Below are 7,117 nucleotides of genomic sequence, written 5' to 3' on the forward strand. Positions count from 1 at the left end.
TCTATGTACTTGAGTTCTTTCTGGCTTATACAACTAAGAAGAGAAAAACTGTTTTTTAGCCTCCACCTTTGTGTGTACTCCCCCATTGTGCAAGCAAGAAAGCTACAAGTGAGACCCCTTCCTTCTCTCCCACAATCTTGACATGGTATCAGAGCCTTGTTCGTTGTAAGGAGCTCAAGAAAGCAAACCAAGTTCGCGGTGTTCTGGTAAGAGGACCAGTGTTGCTTTCATTTTTCTGTTTTGGGAGCAAGTCTCTGCAGCAGGTAGTATAGCCGGAAAGTGCAAGAGTGCATTGTCTCAGATTGAGACACCCTTCGCGGTGTAGCAAGAGGGCAGTATATGCTGCAGGCCTGTTTTGGAGGCGGAAGTTTGCTGCACACACTCAGGAAAATGCCCAGTTTTATGCTGTGCGACCACTGTTCTACAGGTCGGTAAAAAGTTACTGTAGAAATTGCATTGTATGCCTGTGCACAGAGACATTGGGAGTTACAGAATCATCCTTGTTGCCCGTTGATGAAAAATCGTCACTAGGAAGTGACTGTGTGATCAAATACCACTTTCGTCAGTTTTGCAGATTTGCCCTTGTGAGGCTGAAGCTGTGTTCTTTGCAGTGACAGAATTTTTTGCAGTGTTCTGTAATGGCGTCTGATTCTCTTTCACAGATTGTCACTGAAAAGCTTGACAAGAAAAACTTCCAAGCATGGAAGTTTAGAATGACGAATTTCCTTATGGGAAAAGGATATTGGAAATTTGTTGCAGGAAATGAAGAAGAACTAGTTCTTCCTGATGTTCCCAATCAACAACAAATGCAGGCATTTAAAGCATGGCATGAGAGAGCCAGGAAAGTTATGTACTGGCTGTCTATCAGCATTTCAGACTCTATGATTGTGCATATTCAAGATGCAAGTACGCCAAAGGAGGCATGGGATACTTTGTCAAAAATGTATAGCACAAATACGCAAGCCAGGAAAATGCAGCTCAAGCAAGAGTTGCACAATCTGCAAAGAGAAAATATGAGCATCAATGACTACCACATGAAGGTGAAGAAGATTGCAAATGCACTTGCTTCCATTGGGTCGCCAGTGGAAGATGATGATTTAGTTTCTGTGACCTTGAATGGTCTAGGAAAGGATTATGCACAGTTTCGAACATCCATTTCTGTCCGTGAAAGATTTCCTGATTTTGAGGAGTTGATTGCTCTTCTAATTTCTGAGGAGCAGAGAAATGGTGGTGCATCTTCTTCAAGAGGAACTTCAAAAGAAGCTGTCTTCTACTCAAATGCTGGAAGAGGTAGAGGCAGAGGTAGAGGAGGCCGATCTGGAGGCCGTGGTAGAAATAAGAATATGCAGCAAACTCAAGAAAACCAGTCCTATGGAGGAGGACGTGGTAACTCTAGAGGCAGGGGGAGCCAAAGAGGTCGTGGTGGATGGCAAAGAGGCCAAAATGCAAACAGTAATGTTGAATGCTATTACTGTGGTAAAATGGGTCATATGGCTAAAGACTGCTATAAAAAGCAGAATGACATCATGAATGGAAAATTGCAACAAGGGAATTATGCATCTTCTAGTAGACAGGGTGATGACAGAAATGAGCATTTGTTTATGGTGCAGCACATGAACAATTCTGTGATGACAAGTGTAGAAGAAAGCAACGATATATGGTATGTTGACTCAGGTGCATCAAACCACATGAGAGGTCATGCAGAATGGATGGAGGATACAAGGAAAATGAAAAAACCAGGATTTGTGGAGACTGGTGATGATACTGCACATCCTATTGTGCAGATTGGAAAAATTCATTTGTCTATGCAGGATGGGAAAAAGAAATACCTGTCCGATGTATTTCATGTCCCGAATATCATCAAGAATCTGGTTTCTGTTGGTCAAATGGTTGAGCAGGGCTTGCAGGTCAGATTTAATCCTCATGGATGCTTTGTTGAGGATATGAAAAGTAAAGGTCGCTTGATAGCAAAAGGAAAGAAGAAGGGCAGAATGTTTATGTTGGATGCAGACATGCCTGAATTGAGTGCAACAATGTTTGCACATGGGACCGATGTAGTTGCAGATATTGATATCTGGCATAAATGCATTGGTCATGTTAATGTACAATGACTTAAATCAATGCAGGCCCAAAATATTGCTGCAGGATTGCCTAAATTCAAGGTTGCAGAAATGCATAAGGTATGTGAAGCCTGTCAGTTTGGAAAACAGGCAAGGAAACCATTTCCTAGACATGTTCAAGAGAGTAAAAAGCCATTGGAATTAATCCACTTTGATGTGTGGACTACTAAAGCTGCATCTCTTGGAGACTGTCATTATTTTGTCACTTTTATTGATGACTATAGTAGAAACGTTTGGGTGTATTTTATGAAAAGGAAAAGTGAAGTTTTTGGGCATTTCAAAACTCTTAAAGCTATGGTTGAAAAAGAAACAAATAAAATGCCTAAGGTCAGATAGAGGGGGAGAGTACTCTCAAATGAGTTTGCAAGGTTCTTGCAGGAGCATGGCATAAAGCAGCAATATTTATGCAGTCATACCCCACAACAAAATGGAATTGCAGAAAGGAAAAGCAGGCATATTGGAGAGGTATCTCGTGCCATGCTCGACGAAAAAGACTTGCTAGATTTTTACTGGGCTGAAGCAGTTGCTACAACAGTCTACATAATGAACAGGACTCCCAGTGTAGCAATACATGGGATGACTCCAGAGGAGAGGTATACTGGTAGGAAACCAGCTATTTCTCATTTGAAGATTTTTGGTTGCATTGCCTATGTTCATGTGCCAGATGAGTTGAGATCCAAGTTGGATCCAAAAGCTGAGAAGTGCATCTTTATTGGTTACTCTCTGCAGAAAGAGTATAGATGCTATAACCCTTCTACTCGTAAGTTTACAGTGAGCAAAGATGTTGTTTTTGATTAGATGATGAGTTGGTATAAACCAGTAAATGTGATTGATGATGTAGATGCACAAAATGGTAATGCTGCACAGAATTCACAGCAGTAATCACAAAATATTAGTGGACCTGGAGCGTCCTCTAGCAGTGGTTCACATTCTTCGCCATGGATAGGCAGATTGAGATCAGGAGAATCTTCTCAAAGCAATGCAGATCGTGGTATTCAGGTATCACGAAAAGGAAAAGAGAAGGTAGATCAGCCCATGTTTGATGTGAATGCAGGTCACTCTTATGTGGATGGTGAATCCAGTGGCTCAGAACAAAGCATTGATGATGAGTTGGGTATTCGTTCTATTGTTATACATGGAGTAAGGAAGACCAGGGATGTTTTGAGAGCACCTGGGAGTGAACCTACTTTGCGCAGGTCTACCAGAGCTAGGTATCCTGTGGATAGGCTGAAATATGATGGATTTACAGCCATTCACTATGCCTATATGGTCAAAGTGATACAGGAACCAGAACCCACTTCTTTTGAACAAGCCATGGGAAAAGAAAAATGGGAGAAAGCTATGGATGAAGAAATGGATGCCTTGGAAGCAAATGCTACATGGGAATTGGTACCTTTGCCTAAAGGTAAGAATGCAATTGGCTGTAAGTGGGTTTATAAGGTGAAGCACAATGCAGATGGTTCTGTGGCAAGATTAGTAGTCAAGGAGTATGCACAAACAGATGGCATTGATTATGAAGAAACATTCAATCCAGTTGCAAGGATGGCAACCGTAAGAGCAGTCATTGCTATGGCTGCATCAAAGGAATGGTCTTTACATCAGATGGATGTAAAGAATGCCTTCTTGCATGGTGATTTGCAAGAAGAGGTATATATGGAGCAGCCACCAGGTTATGTGCATGCTGTTCATCCTGAGTTTGTTTGCAGGTTGAAGAAAGCATTGTATGGCTTGAAGCAAGCACCTAGAGCATGGTCTGACAAGATAGGACAGTATCTTGTCACTATTGGCTTTCAGATTTCCAAGGCAGATTTCTCACTTTATGTGAGAAAAACAGAGAAAGGTATTATGCTACTTGTCATTTATGTTGATGATTTGATTATGACAGGTGACAGTGATGAAGATATCCTTCATGTGAAAATGCTATTGAAGCAGAAGTTTGAGATGAAGGATTTGGGAGAGCTGCGTTATTTCTTGGGCATTGAGGTGATTAGATCACCAAGTGGGATACGGCTCTTGCAGAGGCAGTATGGATTGGACATGATGTCCAAATATGGGATGACAGGCTGTAAGCCTATTTTAGTTCCTTTGGAGCAGAATGTGAAACTGAGCGCAGATGCAGGTGAGCTTCTGGAAGACCCTACTATGTACAGACACATAGTAGGAAGTTTGATTTATATGACTATTACCAGGCCAGATTTGAGCTATGCTGTTGGATTGGTAAGTCAGTTTATGCAGGCTCCAAGGAAACCGCATTTGGATGCAGCTAGACGCATATTCAGGTATGTGAAGTCCACATTGCAGTATGGACTACTTTATGAGACTGGGGTTCAGATACAGTTGCATGGATACACTGATGCTGATTGGGCTGGTACTATTTTTGATAGATGATCTACCAGTGGATATGTGTTCTCTTTTGGGAGTGATGCAGTCACTTGGAGCAGCAAGAAACAGCCTACAGTTGCCTTATCGAGCAAAGAGGCTGAGTCTTTGTTCTCTCCAGCTGGAGAGCGGCTTGTGATTCTCGTTCTGCTGTGCCAGCTCCTCCACGGCTGTCCTCCTTTCTTCCCTGGCCCTTTCTAACTGCGAGAGTAGCTCCTTAACATATTCATCGTATTGGCCTGCTGGAGGTGGGGGGTGGGGCATGGTGGTGGTGGTGACAACGTCTTCTATTTTTTTCCTTTTTAGCTCCGGCCTTGGCTCCAGTTTAGCCGTGGCTGCCCTTTTGGCTCCTGATGCTGGGGTGGCCACGTCCGCTTCTCTTGCCAGCTCCCGTTCCACCAAGAATTGTAGCCAAGTGACCACGTTGCTCTCATCGACTTTTGGGGTGGAACCTTGGGTGGCGGTGGCAGGGGGTGTCGTCATGATAGGAGTGGTTGGCATGGAATGTATGAAGAGGGGGAAAGTTGGCATCATCGGATCTTTTCCTTTTCCTTCTGCTGGGGGCAGGGGTGCGATTTCTGGCATGTTGGTACTGGGACCAAGTGCCTCCGTTCGGTGCGGGCCCTCTGCGCCTTCCTCATCTCTTTTGTGCTGCTCCTTGATGGAGCGACAGGTTGCCAGCTCTATTTCTTCCTCTTCCTTCCTTCTCAGCTCCTCCTCGGTCTTCTTTTTTCTCTTCTCCTCATCCTTGACTGACTCCCTTCGAGCCCTTTCCAGATCTTCCTTCTCTTTCTTCTTTCGCTCCTCTTCTCTTTTTCTATGCAGGGCTTTGGTTCATTGTTCGGCATGCCTCTGTGGTGTGCCCTGGGATTCTCCCTCTTCGTCTGCATCCATCTCTGTTTCATCAGACAACCTCTGCTGCTCTTCTGTGTGAGGCGGGGACTGTGACGGTGACTCGTCACTTTCTTCATCACCTTCCTTCTTGTCTTCTCTTGCTCGTCCTTGCCCTAGTGCTTCTTGGATGATTGTCGTAAGGACACCTCCAAACCCTATGGTGAAGGATTTGGAGGATGATGCCTTGCGGGTTGATCAGGATGACGGGGACTCCCCTCCCACGGCTCTTCCTCCTGTTTCCAGGGCCTTAGCCGAAGCCTCTATTGTCTTCCTCACGAACCCATTAAGGTTCACCTCGTCCAGTGATTGCGCCGCAATGCTGTCGAGCAGAGGTACATTGATTCGGGTCATTATGTTGTTGTACCTCTAGCTTGAGAACAAGGCATGCACCATCTTTGCCTGCAGCTGAATTTCTGGGTTGGGGATGTCCGCCAGGCTAATTCCGTCATTGGTATGGACCTTCACTTTGTCCATCCCCAACATGGCGTAGATGTCTCTTTTTGACTTCATTTCCACCTTATTCGGCAGCCCTAGTGCCCTTTCCACCAACTCGAGGGTTAGCTCGATCTGCACCCGTCTGGTGGCTTCATTGTCGCGCACCGTGATGGTGCCTCTGTTCCTATTGAAGGTGCGCAAGAAATCAGTGCACTAGGTGTAATCCACCCTCCGACCCACTACGTCCAGGTACTTCTGCAGGTGGCACTGCTCTATGATTTGGCGTACCGCCAGCTCTTCGATGGCCACGTCTTCAAGGTTGAAGACGTGGCGGAACTTTAACTGGTTGAAGGCTCTCGTTTCCACCGTGAGGCCATACTTTACTTGTTCCTCCTCCGAGAAGGGGAGCTTGCCCGCTTTGTCCTGGCTTGCCATGATCACCACCTGCACGTTCAGCCATTTCCACTTTTAGTGCTTTTGACAACTAATTTGCTGGAAGAATAAAAGCATTGCAGATTTTATTGAACATAGCCTTAACTTTTCCTTTCAGACTTTTACCATCACCTCTTACCCTTGCATTTCAAATTTAACTGACGTTTCACACTTAGTTTACTTTTTAGATTCTATTTTTTTAATTTTTCACATTCCACCTCATTCCACCTTATTACCCCTTCCCCCTTTGGAAAAGAAGAATCTGTCCCAGGATTGGAGGTTGCGAGGCCAAGGGCTTTCAGCAGAAAGTGTGTCGCTCTATTTGTGCAGGAGCCAAGCATAGAAGTTGGGGTTATATTCCAATTGAGCGGCGCGGTCCAGATCAAAGGGTCGAATCCCTATGTGTGTGATGTATGTGAGGACATCTGTGAGGAAGTCACCAGAGTCGACTCGACTTGCGATGTGGAGCTCTTCGTCTGTTAAGAGGCGGTCAAGATAGGGATGCCCCGTGATATGCTCGGCCCCGAAGAGTGGTTAACACTCTATACGAGGTAGGCGCGACGTAGGTGGGAGGCATACTCTTCCGTTTTGATGGCTCGGCATTGTTTGGCATTGGTCATTATGCGACATCCGTGAACCTACCATTGCGACCTAAGAGCATACCACTGTCTCAAGAAGGGTGATCCAGTATCAAGGTGGGATAACCTTGCGATCTCTTGGTCAGTGATAGCAGAAGTGGTCCCTGGGTCATATGACGTGATGAGGCATTGCTTAATGGCTTGCTCTTTGGAGACCTTGCTACTGAGCAACTTATCAGTAGCAGCAGCAGAGCGAGAAGCCTATGCAAAGGCGAATTC

This window comes from Lygodium microphyllum, chromosome 23 (genome assembly GCF_053477565.2).
Source record: "Lygodium microphyllum isolate KBCC chromosome 23, Lygodium_microphyllum_v1.1.10, whole genome shotgun sequence".
Classification (NCBI taxonomy): domain Eukaryota; kingdom Viridiplantae; phylum Streptophyta; class Polypodiopsida; order Schizaeales; family Lygodiaceae; genus Lygodium; species Lygodium microphyllum.